Consider the following 18,937-nt stretch of genomic DNA (forward strand, 5'->3'; position numbering starts at 1 on the left):
CAAAATTCATGATGATCTTATTTTAATAGAAAACCGCTCTTTAGTGTTTTTCACGGCCTACTCTTCATTATTTCATCATATGGCATGTTTTTACGACATGTTAAAAAAACGGCATTTTTTTTGACATCGTATAGTATGGCGATTTTTTTGGACAAAATTAATGATGATGTTTTTTTTTTTTAAAGAAAACTGCTCTATAGTGTTTTTCACGGCCTACTCTACATTATTCATCATATGGCATGGTTTTACGACATGTTGAAAAAATGGCATTTTTTTCGACATAGTATAGTATGGTATTATTTTTTCGACAAAATTCATGATGTTTTTTTTAAAAGAAAACTGCTCTATAGTGTTTTTCACGCCCAACTCCACATTATGTCGTCAAATGGCATGTTTTTACGACATGTTGGAAAAATGGCATTTTTTCGATATAGTATAGTATGGCGTTCTTTTTGGACAAAATTCATGATGATCTTTTTTTAAAGAAAACTGCTCTATAGTGTTTTTCACACCCTACTCTCCATTATTTCATCATATGTCATGTTTTTGTGACATGTTAAAAAAAATGTCATTTTTTCGACATAGTATAGTATGGCGTTTTTTTGGACAAAATTAATGATGATTTTTTTTTAAAGTACACTGCTCTATAGTTTTTTTCACGGCCTACTCTTCATTATTCATCATATGGCATGGTTTTACGACATGTTGAAAAAATGGCATTTTTTTTGACATAGTATAGTATGGCGGGTTTTTTTGGACAAAATTAATGATGATCTTTTTTTTTAAAGAAAACTGCTCTATAGTGTTTTTCACGGCCTACTCTTCATTATTCATCATATGGCATGGTTTTACGACATGTTGAAAAAATGGCATTTTTTTCGACATAGTATAGTATGGCATGCTATTTGGACAAAATTCATGATGAGTTTTTTTAAAAGAAAACTGCTCTATAGTGTTTTTCACAGTCGACTCTACATTATTTCATTGTATGGCATGTTTTTTTAAAGAAGTTGTTTGGCCTTTTTCTTAGATGGACAAAGGCAGGAAATGGAGAGAAGACATGCAGCAAAGGGCCACAAGAGGGAATTGAACCCAGACCGCTGCGTCAGAGACCAGCTTCTATATACAGTTCAGCTGCTTAACCCACTGAGATATACAGGCGCCCCACCACATGACATCTTTTAACAACATGTTGAAAAAATGGCATTTTTTTCGACATAGTATAGTATAGCGTTTTTTTTTTTGTCAAAATTAATGATTTTTTTAAAGAAAACTACTCTATAGTGTTTTTCACGACCTATTCTACATTATTTCATCATATGGCATGTTTTTACGGCATGTTAAAAAAATGGCATTTTTTTTCGACATAGTAAAGTATGGCGTTTTTTTTGGACAAAATTCATGATGATCTTATTTTAAAAGAAAACTGCTCTTTAGTGTTTTTCACGGCCTACTCTTCATTATTTCATCATATGGCATGTTTTTACGACATGTTAAAAAACGGCATTTTTTTTGACATCGTATAGTATGGCGATTTTTTTGGACAAAATTAATGATGATGTTTTTTTTTTTTTAAAGAAAACTGCTCTATAGTGTTTTTCACGGCCTACTCTACATTATTCATCATATGGCATGGTTTTACGACATGTTGAAAAAATGGCATTTTTTTCGACATAGTATAGTATGGTATTATTTTTTGGACAAAATTCATGATGTTTTTTTTAAAAGAAAACTGCTCTATAGTGTTTTTCACGCCCAACTCCACATTATGTCGTCAAATGGCATGTTTTTACGACATGTTGGAAAAATGGCATTTTTTCGACATAGTATAGTATGGCGTTCTTTTTGGACAAAATTCATGATGATCTTTTTTTTAAAGAAAACTGCTCTATAGTGTTTTTCACGCCCTACTCTCCATTATTTCATCATATGTCATGTTTTTGTGACATGTTAAAAAAAATGTCATTTTTTCGACATAGTATAGTATGGCGTTTTTTTGGACAAAATTAATGATGATTTTTTTTGAAAGTACACTGCTCTATAGTTTTTTTCACAGTCTACTCTACATTTTTTCATTGTATGGCATGTTTTTTAAAACTTTGTTGGCCTTTTTATTGCATAGACAGGAGGGAAGACACGCAGCAAAGGGCCACAAGCAGGAATCGAACCCAGACCACCGCGTCGGAGACCAGATTCTATAAACTGTTCAGCTGCTTAACCCACTGAGCTATACAGGCTCTCCATCACATGACATCTTTTTACGCCATTTTGAAAAAATGGCATTTCTTTTGCCATAGTCCAGTATGGCATTCTATTTGGACAAAATTCATGATGATTTTTTTTTTAAAACTGAAACTGCTCCCTAGCTTTTTTTCACGGACTACTCTACATTATTTCATCATATGGCATCTTTTTATGACATGTTAAAAAAATGGCATTTTTTTTCCACATAGTATAGTATGGCGTATTTTTGGACAAAATTCATGATGAGTTTTTTAATAGAAAACTGCTCTATAGTGTTTTTCACGACCTATTCTACATTATGTCGTCAAATGGCATGTTTTTACGACATGTTAAAAAAATGGCATTTTTTTGACATAGTATAGTATGGCATTTTTTTTGGACAAAATTAATGATGATCTTTTTTTTTTAAAGAAAACTGCTCTATAGTGTTTTTCACGGCCTACTCTTCATTATTCATCATATGGCATGGTTTTACGACATGTTGAAAAAATGGCATTTTTTCGACATAGTATAGTATGGCGTTTTTTTGGACAAAATTAATGATGATTTTTTTTGAAAGTACACTGCTCTATAGTGTTTTTTCACAGTCTACTCTACATTTTTTCATTGTATGGCATGTTTTTTAAAACTTCGTTGGCCTTTTTTATTGGCATAGACAGGAGGGAAGACATGCAGCAAAGGGCCACAAGCAGGAATTGAACCCAGACCGCTGCATCAGAGACCAGCTTCTATATACGGTTCAGCTGCTTAACCCACTGAGATATACAGGCACACCACCACATGACATCTTTTTACGACATGTTGAAAAATGCATTTTTTTTCGACATAGTATACTATAGCGTTTTTTTTTTTGTCAAAATTAATGAGGATTTTTTTTAAAAGAAAACTGCTCTGTAGTGTTTTTCACGACCTATTCTACATTATTTCATCATATGGCATGTTTTTACGACATGTTGAAAAAATGGCATTTTTTTTCGACATAGTAAAGTATGGCATTTTTTTTGGACAAAATTCATGATGATCTTATTTTAAAAGAAAACTGCTCTTTAGTGTTTTTCACGGCCTACTCTTCATTATTTCATCATATGGCATGTTTTTATGACATGTTAAAAAAATGGCATTTTTTTGACATCGTATAGTATGGCGATTTTTTTGGACAAAATTAATGATGATGTTTTTTTTTTTAAAGAAAACTGCTCTATAGTGTTTTTCACGGCCTACTCTACATTATTCATCATATGGCATGGTTTTACGACATGTTGAAAAAATGGCATTTTTTCGACATAGTATAGTATGGTATTATTTTTTGAACAAAATTCATGATGTTTTTTTTAAAAGAAAACTGCTCTATAGTGTTTTTCACGCCCTACTCCACATTATGTCGTCAAATGGCATGTTTTTACGACATGTTGGAAAAATGGCATTTTTTCGACATAGTATAGTATAGCATTTTTTTTTTGTCAAAATTAATGATGATTTTTTTTTAAAGAAAACTGCTCTGTAGTGTTTTTCACGACCTATTCTACATTATTTCATCATATGGCATGTTTTTACGACATGTTGAAAAAATGGCATTTTTTTTCGACATAGTATAGTATGGCGTTTTTTTGGACAAAATTCATGATGATCTTATTTTAAAAGAAAACTGCTCTATAATGTTTTTCACGGCCGACTCTACATTATTTCATCATATGGCATGTTTTTATGACATGTTAAAAAAATAGCATTTTTTGCGACATAGTATAGTATGGCGTTTTTTGGGCAAAATTCATGAGTTTTTTTTTTAATAGAAAACTGCTCTATAGTGTTTTTCACAGTCTACTCTACATTATTTCATTGTCTCTCATGTTTTTTAAAAAACTTCTTGGCCTTTTCATCGCATAGACAGGAAATGGAGAGAAGACATGCAGCAAAGGGGCACAAGCAGGAATCGAACCCAGACCTCTGCGTTGGAGACCAGCTTCTACACATGGTTCACCTGCTTAACCCACTGAGCTATACAGGCGCATCGTTACATGACATCTTTTTACGACATGTTGAAAAAATGGCAATTTTTTTCCACATAGTATAGTATAGCGTTTTTGTTGTCAAAATTCATGATGATTTTTTAAAAAAGAAAACTACTCTATAGTGTTTTTCACGACCTATTCTACATTATTTCATCATATGGCATGTTTTTACGGCATGTTAAAAAAATGGCATTTTTTCGACATAGTATAGTATGGCATTTTTTTTTTGGACAAAATTCATGATGAGTTTTTTTTAAAGAAAACTGCTCTATAGTGTTTTTCACGACCTATTCTACATTATTTCATCATATGGCATGTTTTTACGACATGTTGAAAAAATGGCATTTTTTTCGACATAGTAAAGTATGGCGTTTTTTTGGACAAAATTCATGATGATCTTATTTTAAAAGAAAACTGCTCTATAGTGTTTTTCACGGCCTCCTCTACATTATTTCATCATATGGCATGTTTTCACGACATGTTAAAAAAATGGCATTTTTTTCGACATAGTAAAGTATGGCGTTTTTTTGGACAAAATTCATGATGATCTTATTTTAAAAGAAAACTGCTCTTTAGTGTTTTTCACGGCCTACTCTTCATTATTTCATCATATGGCATGTTTTTACGACATGTTAAAAAAATGGCATTTTTTTTGACATCGTATAGTATGGCGATTTTTTTGGACAAAATTAATGATGATGTTTTTTTTTTTTTAAAGAAAACTGCTCTATAGTGTTTTTCACGGCCTACTCTACATTATTCATCATATGGCATGGTTTTACGACATGTTGAAAAAATGGCATTTTTTTCGACATAGTATAGTATGGTATTATTTTTTGGACAAAATTCATGATGTTTTTTTAAAAGAAAACTGCTCGATAGTGTTTTTCACGCCCTACTCCACATTATGTCGTCAAATGGCATGTTTTTACGACATGTTGGAAAAATGGCATTTTTTCGACATAGTATAGTATAGCGGTTTTTTTTTGTCAAAATTAATGATGATTTTTTTTTAAAGAAAACTGCTCTGTAGTGTTTTTCACGACCTATTCTACATTATTTCATCATATGGCATGTTTTTACGACATGTTGAAAAAATGGCATTTTTTTTCGACATAGTATAGTATGGCGTTTTTTTGGACAAAATTCATGATGATCTTATTTTAAAAGAAAACTGCTCTATAGTGTTTTTCACGGCCTACTCTACATTATTTCATCATATGGCATGTTTTTACGACATGTTAAAAAAATAGCATTTTTTGCCACATAGTATAGTATGGCGTTTTTTTGGACAAAATTCATGAGTTTTTTTTTTAATAGAAAACTGCTCTATAGTGTTTTTCACAGTCTACTCTACATTATTTCATTGTCTCTCATGTTTTTTAAAAAACTTCTTGGCCTTTTCATCGCATAGACAGGAAATGGAGAGAAGACATGCAGCAAAGGGGCACAAGCAGGAATCGAACCCAGACCTCTGCGTTGGAGACCAGCTTCTACACATGGTTCACCTGCTTAACCCACTGAGCTATACAGGCGCATCGTTACATGACATCTTTTTACGACATGTTGAAAAAATGGCAATTTTTTTCCACATAGTATAGTATAGCGTTTTTGTTGTCAAAATTCATGATGATTTTTTAAAAAAGAAAACTACTCTATAGTGTTTTTCACGACCTACTCTACATTATTTCATCATATGGCATGTTTTTACGGCATGTTAAAAAAATGGCATTTTTTTCGACATAGTATAGTATGGCATTTTTTTTTTGGACAAAATTCATGATGAGTTTTTTTTAAAGAAAACTGCTCTATAGTGTTTTTCACAGTCAACTCTACATTATTTCATTGTATGGCATGTTTTTTTAAGGAAGTTGTTTGGCCTTTTTCTTCAATAGACAGAGGCAGGAAATGGAGAGAAGACATGCAGCAAAGGGCCACAAGCAGGAATTGAACCCAGACCGCTGCGTCAGAGACCAGCTTCTATATACAAGTCAGCTGCTCAACCCACTGAGATATACAGGCGCCCCACCACATGGCATCTTTTTACGACATGTTGAAAAAATGGCATTTTTTTTCGACATAGTGTAGTATAGCGGTTTTTTTTTGTCCAAATTAATGATGTTTTTTTTAAAAAGAAAACTGCTCTGTAGTGTTTTTCACGGCCTGCTCTACATTATTTCATCATATGGCATGTTTTTGCGACATGTTAAAAAAAATGTCATTTTTTTCGACATCGTATAGTCGGGCGTTCTTTTTGGACAAAATTCATGATGATTTTTTTTTGAAAGTATACTGCTCTACAGTGTTTTTCACGGCCTACTCTACATTATTTCATCATATGGCATGTTTTTACGACATGTTAAAAAATAGCATTATTTTTGACATAGTATAGTATGGCGTTTTTTTTGGACAAAATTCATGATGAGTTTTTTTAAAAAAGAAAACTGCTCTATAGTGTTTTTCACGCCCTACTCTACATTATGTCGTCAAATGGCATGTTTTTACGACATGTTAAAAAAAATAGCATTTTTTTTGACATAGTACAGTATGGCGTATTTTTTGGACAAAATTCATGATGATCTTTTTTTTAAAAGAAAACTGCTCTATAGTGTTTTTCACGGCCTACTCTACATTATTTCATCATATGGCATGTTTTTGCGACATGTTAAAAAAATGTCATTTTTTTCGACATCGTATGGTATGGCGGGGTTTTTTTGGACAAACTTCATGATGATTTTTTAAAGAAAACTGCTCTATAGTGTATTTCACGGCCTACTTTACATTATTTCATCATATGGCATGTTTTTGCGACATGTTAAAAAAATGTCATTTTTTTCGACATCGTGTAGTATGGCGGGGTTTTTTTGGACAAACTTCATGATGATTTTTTATTCAAAGAAAACTGCTTTATAGTGTATTTCACGGCCTACTTTACATTATTTCATCATATGGCATGTTTTTATGACATGTTAAAAAAATGGCATTTTTTTCCACATAGTATAGTATGGCGTATTTTTGGACAAAATTCGTGATGAGTTTTTTTTAAAAAGAAAACTGCTCTATAGAGTTTTTCACGCCCTACTCTACATTATGTCGTCAAATGGCATGTTTTTACGACATGTTAAAAAAATGGCATTTTTTTGACATAGTATAGTATGGCGTTTTTTTTGGACAAAATTCATGATGATCTTTTTTTTAAAGAAAACTGCTCTATAGTGTTTTTCACGCCCTACTCTCCATTATTTCATCATATGTCATGTTTTTGCGACATGTTAAAAAAATGTCATTTTTTCGACATCGTATGGTATGGCGTTCTTTTTGGACAAAATTCATGATGATCTTTTTTTTAAAGAAAACTGCTCTATAATGTTTTTCACGGCCTACTCTACATTATTTCATCATATGGCATGTTTTTACGACATGTTAAAAAATGACATTTTTTTTCGACATAGTATAGTATGGCGTTTTTTTCGACAAAATTCGTGATGATTTTTTTTGAAAGTACACTGCTCTATAGTTTTTTTCACAGTCTACTCTACATTATTTCATTGTATGGCATGTGTTTTAAAACTTTGTTGGCCTTTTTATTGCGTAGACAGAGACAGGAAATGGAGGGAAGACATGCAGCAAAGGGCCACAAGCGGGACTCAAACCCAGACCACTGCGTCAGGGACCAAGTTCTATACACGGTTCACCTGCTTAACCCACTGAGTTATACAGACACTCCATCACATGACATCTTTTTATGACATGTTGAAAAAATGGCATTTTTTGCGACATAGTATAGTATGGCGTATTTTTGGACAAAATTCATGATGAAGTTTTTTAAAGAAAACTGCTCTATAGTGTTTTTCACGACCTGTTCTACATTATTTCATCATATGGCATCTTTTTACGACATGTTGAAAAAATGGCATTTTTTGCAACATAGTATAGTATAGCGTTTTTTTGGACAAAACTCATGATGCTGAAGAGCAGTTTTTTAATAAAACTGCTCTTTAGTGTTTTTCACGACCTACTCTACATTATGTCGTCATATGGCATGTTTTTATGACATGTTGGAAAAATGGCATTTTTTCGACATAGTATAGTATGGCGTTATTTTTGGACAAAATTCATGATGATCTTTTTTTTTAAAGAAAACTGCTCTATAGTGGGGCCTGGTCAGTGGAGTAGTGGTTAGCACTTTCACCTTGCAGCAAGAAATTCCCAGGTGGAGCCTGGGATCTTTCTGCATGGAGTTTGCATGTTCTCCCTGAGCATGGGTTGGTTTTCTCCAGGCACTTCGGCTTCCTCCCACAGTCCAAAAATATGCTGAGGTTAATTGAGTACTCTAAATTGTCCGTAGGTGTGAATGCGAGTGTTATTGTTTGTCTGTGTATGTAGCCCTGTGACAGACTGGTGACCTGTCCAGGGTGTCCCCTGCCTTCACCTGAGTCAGCTGGGATAGGCTCCAGCCCCCCCACAACCCTAATGAGGATAAAGTGGTGTATGGAGAATGGATGGATGCTCTGTAGTGTTTTTCACGGCCTGCTCTACATTATTTCATCATATGGCATGTTTTTGCGACATGTTGAAAAAATGGCATTTTTTTCGACAGAGTATAGTATGGTGTTTTTTTTGGACAAAATTCATGATCATCTTTTTTTTTAAAAGAAAACTGCTCTATGGTGTTTTTCACAGTCTACTCTACATTATTTCATTGTATGGCATGTTTAAAAAAAAAATGTTTGGCCTTTTTATTGGATAGACAGAGACAGGAAATGCAACAAAAGGCCACAAGCAGGAATCGAACCCAGACCTAGGCTCCAGCCCCCCCACAACCCTAATGAGGATAAAGTGGTGTATGGAGAATGGATGGATGCTCTGTAGTGTTTTTCACGGCCTGCTCTACATTATTTCATCATATGGCATGTTTTCACGACATGTTGAAAAAATGGCATTTTTTTGTCATCCAAAGATGGACAAAAAATGTCACAGTTTAGTAAGTCGTCCGAAAATGGACAAAAAAACGTCATAGTTTAGTCTGTTGTCCGAAACTGGACAAAAAAACCTCATAATTAAATATGTTGTACAAAACATTACTAAAACATCATACTTTAATCTGTCGTCCGAAAATGGACAAAAAACGTCATCGTTTAGTATGTCGTCCCAAACATCATTAAAACGTCACAGTTTAGCATGGCGTCCGAAAATGAAACAGAAACATACTAGTCTTGTATGGCATCCGAAAATGGACCAAAAATGTCATAGTTTCGTATGTGGTCCGAAAATGGACAATAAACGTCATATTTTAATATGTCGTCTGAAAATGGACAACAAACCTCATTTTTTGTCCGAAAAAGGAATATAACGTCATAGTTTAGTATGTCGTCCCAAAATGGACAAAAAACCTCATAGTTGAGTATGTCGTCCAAAAATAGAGAAAAAACGTTTTTTGTCTGAAAATGGAGAAAAACATGATAGTTTAGTATGCTGTCCGAAAATGGACAAAAAAATGTCATAGTTTAGTTTGTCGTCCAAAACATCACTAAAACGTCATAGATACGTATGTCGCCCAAATATGGACAAAAAACGTCATAGTTTAGTATGTCGTCCAAAACATCATTAAAACGTCATAAAACCAGCTATCCATTCAGAATTCCAGTTAGGAAAATCGGGATATCATGCTTGCAAGATGGAGATGCTATTCCAAACACTGTGGGATTGGAACGGATCAGCTTACACTGTGGAAAAGGACACGACTTGCGGGTCACAAAGGTGATATATTCTGTATATTTGTCATCTGAAAATGGACAATAAATGTAATAGTTTGTATGGCATCCAAAAATGGACAAAAAACGTCATAGTTTAGTATGTCGTCCGAAAATGGACAAAAAGCGTCATAGTTCAGTATGTCATCCGAAAATGGATCAAAAACGTCATAGACATGTATGTCGTCTGAAAATGGATCAAAAATGTCATAGTTTAGTATGTCGTCCGAATATGGACAAAAAAACGTCATAGTTTAGTATGTCGTTCAAAATGTCACTAACACATCATAGTTTCGTATGTCTAAAATACGACCTTTCAGTGAACTGAGCAGCCTTGGCAGAGTACTGCACTCTCTGAGTGCTTTTCTAGTTGTTGCTGCCGTTAATGAACATGTCAGTGTAGGTAAAACCCGTTAAGCTTCAGTGTTCCGCCCGCGGAACACTTTGAGATCTGCATAAACATTTCCTTAAATGTCTGAAGCTGCAAATGCGATTATACAAACACTATATGCCGATGGAAAGCTTAGATTCTCATGAATCCGCCGGTATAAACCACTTTCAGATGTGATTACCACAGCGGGTAATATAAACACATTTGTCCGACAAACAACGAATATCCATCCATCCGTTCTCTGTACACGGCTTCAACGTACACAGCACGACTCACATTTGCGGGTTCATTATTACACACAGATGAAAATATTCCACAAAAAACGGCCATAATCCAACCTTGGACATCCAGACAAAACAAGCCAGTAAAATATTTTGTCCAAAACATGTCTTGAAGTCGGTATATAATCCACGAATAGGTCGTTTTCGAGGAAATGCACCTCGCGATGCGCGTCCAATATTCCCTGTATTTCTCGTCATATTTTTATTTACAAATAAAATATTAGCGATTTTTTGTACAGAAAATTCCTGGAATTGACTGCAGCTTATAGGGCTATGGTGACTGTATTTTGTGTTCACTCTTGAAAACAGTTTCCCTCTCATCCAAGAGGCTTCTTCAAGTCAAACTAACTGGTGGAGACATATTAATGAAGCACAAGTGACTTCGCTGACAGATAAAGAGGACCAACTGTTGTTTGTTTCCTGACCTCTTGCTGATCTTTCTGTGAACCTTCCTACTTTTAAGATCCATGAAAGTATCAAAAATTGGGGGAAAAAGCTGAAAATTCTGCTTAAATGGGTGTTTAGGAGCATTGCCAAGTTTAATTGTTACTTAAAGTGAGAAATTGCTGAGTCTTCTGTGTGTATAATGTGTATGTAATATTTAAGATAAGAAGGGATAAAACTTTACCAATCCTGAAGTAAGTTCTTTTGACAGATATTGCTCAGAAAAAACACAATTTCATAACACATGAAAGTAAATCCAGTGCCTACCAGAAAAGCAATAAGATATAAGTATGATACTGATTACTGAATAAAGTAAGTACACTAACATAAGACTAGAATAGAAAAGTAAAAAGTAATGCTGGCAATAATACTCAGGTAATACGTGACATCACACATGATAATGGAATATTACACATAATATTGAAATGTTGTCCCTGAAAAATGAAACGTTTGGATTAACCAGACGAGGAATCGTGTTGTTTATCTAATTTGGATTACAGTTTGATGTTGGAATACTGCTCTAATCTCTAATACGTTTAACATTTGAACCAATCTTCTCTATATTATATGTCCATTAACACTGTTTACATTCTCCTCCCTGTCTCTCTGTGTGTGTTAGTGTGTGTGTGCCAGTGTGAGTTGGGCATTTAAAATGCTTGTGAGTGTGTGTGTGTGTGTGTGTGTGTGTGTGTGTGTGTGTGTGTGTGTGTGTGTGTGTGTGTGTGTATGTGTGTGTGGTGTCCATGCCCTTTGTCTCCTACCCTGGAGTGAGGTTTATTTTTGGGATAATGTATGATGGTTTGCTCCCACAGGACAATACTGTCAAAACAAATCACTGTGTGTATCCATGTGTATTTGTGTATATGTGTGTGTGTGTGTGTGTGTGTGACTGTTTTATTTATATTCTTATACATCTGTGCATGTGCATTAATGCTTACAGTGGATGTATGTGACTGCTGTGGCTGGACTGCTTTGTTTTTGTGTGCAGATTTAATAGTTTGCGGTGAAACGAAGCCGTTCAACTCGCTGCTCTGTAACTGCAGACTTTGTAAACTAAAAAAATTCCTGAAGTACTTTGACGATTTCAATCTCCAGGATTAACGCTGTATATATTCAAAAGTCAAAACATTTAGGCTGTAGCTGCAGTAAATCAGAATCTTACGAAGGCAGCTGCCCCACCAAGTCATACAAAGTCACTGTAAATACAAATATGTGGGATGTGACAGCTTTAACAGAGGTCTGACGCAACAGCGCCACCTTTTCACCACCATTCTCAACTCTAATCGAATTATAAAGAAAAAATTGTGAACAGAAAAATATTTGTCACAGCCAGATCCAAACCAGCATTAAGAAAAGAGACAGTCTCCATCGAATATTTTTGCTGTCAAAGCTGAATCAAACCAAACTCTGCAGCTCTACACTCAAACTGCTTTCAGCTCATTGTTTTATTTTGAAGGTCCATATTGTGGAGTCGCAGCTGTTCCCATCAACCCCTGTAAGAATAAAGTGTAAGCAAACTACTGGAACGTTGATGTAACAAGTAATGAAACTGCATTTGGGCAGGATGTTGCTTTGTGTAGAAATTATACAAAGGATCTTTCCCTATTCAACTGCTTATAAGTCTATTTGTCGCTTCAAAGTCATTCAATGCAATTTCAAAGAGAATACTAGGTCATAAACATGGAAACTACACCTAAAAATGGCTGTCACGTTGAATAAGCTCTTCTTTCATACTCTGCCACAGTGGTTTTCTAACTCTGTCTTTGTAATATGTGTGTTATTTTGTCTGTAACAGCAGCTGTCTGAAAGAAACAGCATATTGTTTTGGGGGGACAGGTGCAGGGCAGTAGAGCAAGACTGAAGCCTAAATCCACTGTGGCAGTTCTGACGTTGCTCTGACGTGAATGCTGTGTGTGTTTGTGTGTCAGCGCCTAAAGGTGAATTGATTTTGTGCACCCATGACTATCCTCTGAGCGTTCACAATCACTGACCACTTTCATGGCTTTGCATGTCTGTGAGTGAGTCACCACAGCTATCAATCAGCTGAAGATTACGGCTCTTGCTGGCAACAGGTGAAAGCAGAAGATGCGATTCTTTCTTTTCAGCCCTCTTCTCTCTTCATGCTGTTAGTTCCAATTATCTTTTCCTTTCATCCACCTCACCCCTCTTAAATTCTGCATCGGTTTCTTTTACCTTTTTTTCTCCATCCCATCTCCATTGCCTAAACATAATTTCTCCCATCTTCCCTTCTTCAAACCTTTTCCCTGCATGACTGGGAGCTCCGGTTTGTGAGTCGCCATTCAAGGGCTCAGAATATGGTTCTGACGCAATGGAGTGATTTCAGAAATCATTTTCCAACTTCGCTGTGAGTGGGGGGTTTGGCAGGTTGAATGTCAGAGCTGGCATCGCTGTGTAGTGGAGGTATTTCAGTTCCAGAATATCATCTGAAATATTGGCATGGAGGCAATTTCATGCAGTTTTAAGCAGGTTTCTTGAGACCCACAGTTGTGTGGAAAGAACAAGATATTAAGCTTGAGCAAAAGGTATTCTATTCGCCCACATTTATTCCTCAAACTCATAACGTTTTTCTGATCATGTTTATTTTTCATTTTTATTCATGCTGCCTTTGCTTGTCTTTTTGTTCTCTTACCTCATTCTTTGTTTCATGCTTTTTCCTTCACATCCTCCTTTCCTGCTGTTTCTCTCGTTTCTCTTTTCACTCCAGGGAAAATGGAGTAACTCTCCTGTTGCCCTCTCCCAACCCATCCTCCCCATGATGTCCTTGTGACTGATGCTAGAGTTCTGCCTGCAGCACTAGATTGCATTTGCGCAGAAGGCTGGCAACACACACACACACACACACACTGTGTTTTTCTATCATTGTGGGGATGTACCATTGACTCCCATTCATATCTAACCCCTAACCCTTACCCTAACCCTACCCTTAACCAAACCCTAACCCAGACCAAAACAATGGCTAACCCTGAAGAAACATTTTTGCACTTTTACTTTTTTCAGTAACAACAACATGGCCAAGAAAACACTGTTTAAACTTGTGGGGACCAAAATGAGGTCCCCACAAGTGACATTGTTTTCGGTTTTCCTACAGTTGTGGGGACATTTGGTCCCCACAAGTATAGCCAGCACCTGACCACACACACACACGCACGCACGCACGCACGCACGCACGCACGCACGCACGCACGCACGCACGCACGCACGCACGCACGCACGCACGCACGCACACACACACACACACACAAAGAGACAGGTTTGCATTAATACAGCTGGCTGCATGTAGTTGCCCCAGTTACATATGGAAAATAGGCCAGCGACTGTGATTGTGATTAAGTTGTATGAATGTGTGTCTTAAGGCCGCTTTGTCTGCACACGCAATAGAGGGCTGAACAAATGTCATATCCTGGGGGTTGGTGTGTGCTTGTTTGTGTGTGTATGTGCATGCATGTGTCCAGGGATGCAGGTTACAGTCTGTACAACTGAATATGTAGTTACCTCTCACTGCCTGAAGCACCTGCTTTATGATAAGCACTGGGATTAAGGTAAGAATCTGGATGATTAAGTTTACTTTTCCAAAATATCCAGACAGTCAGCAATTTTGTGGAGCTAAATGGAAGAAAACTCACTGCTGACTGAAATCCTGAAGCTTATAAAACCAACCTTTAGACTAGCTGGGATTTTAAAAATGCATGAAGAATCATAAATGCATGGCCTATTTATTGCTTCAAATATTTTCAAGGACTGGTTTTTGTCATCACATTTGTGAAATCAGACCTGGCAGTTTGTGTTTGTAAATCAGGAACAGGCCCAGTTTCTCCTCATTGATCAGCTGCTACTGCTGCTCCTGTCTGCCAGTGCAAGGTTCAGTACAAGCTGAGTTAACCACTCCTTCCTGCCTTTCAATGGTGAATATGTGAGACTCCGTTATGTAGTTGTGAAATGAATGCATGAAAGTGATTAGGGATGAAATACTGAAGATGGATGAGTCTTAACTAACCGTGGCCATTTAAGAAATAGTGTAATCTTTGTAAAAAGTGACTACAAGTTTCCCATTTTAAATTTATAAACAAGATGTTGTTCTGTTTCCTGGGTTGCAGCTATACTAACTCTTTGCAAGAGAATGATCATGCATAAATCTCATGATGATGGTGCACCATTTACATTTGCTGCACCCTAAAGTACATTTTTACCTATAATCTGCTACAATTCCAATGAAGGCATCATTTTTCCACTATTTTTTCCCCATTCAGCTGAATGTGCTGTAATTACAGTTACATTACTGCCTCAACTCTATATTGTACACACATAACATGGCGTATTTGATTTGGAACTGAAATAATTGTTTAACTGTAAAAGAATCTTGAAATATGTTTACTTTGAAGGAAAGATAATTTATGAAGTTGACATGTTATATGTGTAGTTTGGAAAAAAAGAGTGTATTTTAGCAAAAATAACAATAAAAGGATGACACTAAGAGACATAAGATCATTTAAAGTAACAGGAGAAATACTGGCTAATGACCTAACGGTAGTGCTATGAAGGCCAAACCATCATGGAGATTATAATTTTGGTTTCTCTTCTGATAACATTTAGAATCTATGTTGCCATTTCTGTCAATATTATTACCTTCACATTCACTTAGGCACACATCATTTGGATCAGTGCAATTTTGTGAATGTTTTCTGAAAAAAGTAACAACTCTGTAAAATAATTTGATTTTGTGCTTAAGATCAAAGAAAATAAGAGATTTATAGTTTTATATTTTGCCAAGTTGCAAACTTTTGTATTTAATTTTGTGCAAAATTTTCACTCTGCAGCCTCGTGTCAAAACCAGCTTCCTGTATATTATATGATTAAATGTTTATCCACATTCACAAAGACTATATTTATCCATTACAGGAGAGCTATTTCTGACAGTGATCGATCAAAGCATCCATGCTGTTACTGCCAGCGTTGTGGCATTCAGGTGTTCATGAAGCTACATTATTAATGATGTATTTTAAAAGCTGTGCTAGGAAGTTATCCTCTCAGACAGACCGGAGGAGGCCTTGCTCCATTTCTGGTGCAAATATCTCATGGGCTTTGTTCAAAATTGTGTTGTTTGTTTGCAGAAATATAGAAAAGTGAATCATAAAGAGTAATTTCTTTAATTTCCTTAAATACCTGACAAGACATTCTGTCACAGTTCATGTGTCACTGACAAATTAGAAGACAATTATTGGCAAATCGTCGGATATGCACAGCAGCAAAAGTTGATTAACAACACAAATAGTGAACAACTAAGGAAAGAGCCATTTGTTATCCTGTAATTTGTGTGCTTTAAATATATGATAATTATGCAGGTTTTCCCTGTAATCTTCAACCTTACAAACAGGCACAACACACACACACACACACACACACACACACACACACACACACACACACACACACACATACACACATGTTTGTTTTTCTATACCGGTGGGGACTTACCATTGACTCCCATTCATATCTAACTCCTAACCCTTACCCTAACCCTAACCTTAACCATTACCAAATCAATGCCTAACCCTAAACAAACGTTTTTGCACTTTTATATTTTTTATTAACAACAATATGGCCAAGAAAACGGTGTTGCCGCCCGTGGGGACCTCATTTTAGGTCCCCACCGTAAGACAAGTCCCCACCTTTATAGCAAATAGTCAGGTCAAAGTCCCCACCGGAATAGCAGAAACAAGTACACACGCACGCACGCACGCACGCACGCACACACACACACACACACACACACACACACACACACACACACACACACACACACACACACACACACACACACACACACACAGAATTATGCAGCACAGACAGTCACACTGGATAAGTCTGTAATCAGAACAAGTCAACAAGTGTAAACACGTGCTAATATTTCAGACTAGGTTGTGCAGGTATTATGTATCTGCCTGTGTGGTGCATGTTTCATTTGCACGAGTGCATGTTCCTTCTGTCCTTTTCACGATTTATTGCATACACATTTATCAAATGAATACTTATGATTTAATCTTCATAATTAGGTAGGATTGACTTCTTGTTTGCTGTGGCACCCTTGCAGCATTTTCGATTGGAATCTACTGTTTGGGGGAGCAGCAAATGAAAAAACTTTGTAAAACACTTAAAAACACATGACTCCAAAATCAGACTTCACTTGCAAACAGTGTGAGTGGTTGAGATTTATTACTAATATGTTCCTTTGTTGTAAAAGCCCTGTTGCATATCCGAGCAAACATGAAGCTCAGAGCTTTGACTGAAAAGGGAAAACTTCACACAGAACAACATTAGCCATATCTATTCGACTCCAAGCTGCCATTCACATCAAAGTAGCATCACACTCCCTTAGAAATAGCAAAGAATCAAGTATCCATGAGAAAAAATAACTATATATTCCATTCATCCAGAGAGACACAGTAAACTCTTTCAGCTCTAAATGTTTTTTCACTGTAGTGGTTGAGGAGTAATATGTTGTTTAAACCGAAAACCCCAAAAAAGAATATTTAAGTACCTCCACCAAACACTTGCTGGAAATGTCAGTGCTGGAAATCAAAGTTAACTGAGGGCCTTTTGCTAATATGTATCTTTAACTAGATACAGACTCCCTGCTGAAAATACTTGTTTGAATGTGACCTCATCTTTTCCAAACCACATTTCCAAGAAAACAGCCTCAAACAAGTGAGGAGACCTTATCTTATCTTATCTTATCTTATCTTATCTTATCTTATCTTATCTTATCTTATCTTATCTTATCTTATCTTATCTTGAACTGCAGTCTTATATTTAGCATATAAATGTGAATGTGGTATCTTCTCATCTCTCTGCAACAAAATGAATAAATGTATTTCCCCTAATTATTCTGTAATGTAAAGGTCGTATAAACAACATACCGTATGTCCCCACTGTAACACATAATGTAATTTCACCTAAGAGCTTCAGTAAAAAGTGACTGGACTTCTCTTTTGGGTTGCTGAAGATGTTCTACCTCTTATATAGATGAACGAAGCCATCTATATTAAACTAGAATAGCATCTCTTGTAAGAGGAAAGGGCCTATGTCACCACTTATCAGGTACTTATGATCTCTCCTAAGAAAGTTTTACAACCACTATCACCTTGAAGCATGTGAGTCTTGGTCTATAATGAGCCATTAGCCATGTGACTGGCAGGCGGCAATGTATATGGTGAACTCCCCTACAGTCAGAATTGAAGAGGCTTCGAGGATGAGAGGTGAAATGTCTTCAAGAACCAAAAGTCAAGTCCAGTTGGCAGTACCACTGTATTCTTTGACATAATGGTTGAAAAACAGAAACTGAAAACATTTATGCAACCTTGAAACTGGATCTAATTTTGCAAACAGCCAAAGTCTAAATGTGGTACAAAATGTTCTCCTTCTCCTCAGCAGAAACTTTGCTCTTATCCTCAAAAGCAGCCTGATGTGGGTCTCATCTCTCACCTCGGGCTAAACTCTGCGTCTGATGCCCAAAGCACTCCTGTCTTCAGCCCACATTTAAAAAAAATAAATAAAAGTCTATTTCCATACTCTCGTCTCTGACACACCAGTAAACCTGAGGCAACTAAAAATGGCCTCTCTCTGAGGAAAGCCTGTGTGACTCCAGTCTGACCTCACTGCCTCCTCTCTCCTCATTCACTGCTGCACAGAACACAAGATTTAAAGCAGTGGTGAGCAAAACTAATTCATTCCAGCTGGAGGCAATGACTCTGTGTGTGTGAGAGTTTTCAAGCTCAGTATCTTTTGCTCACAGTATAA

The sequence above is a fragment of the Acanthochromis polyacanthus genome, chromosome 13 (assembly GCF_021347895.1).
Source record: "Acanthochromis polyacanthus isolate Apoly-LR-REF ecotype Palm Island chromosome 13, KAUST_Apoly_ChrSc, whole genome shotgun sequence".
NCBI lineage: Eukaryota > Metazoa > Chordata > Actinopteri > Pomacentridae > Acanthochromis > Acanthochromis polyacanthus.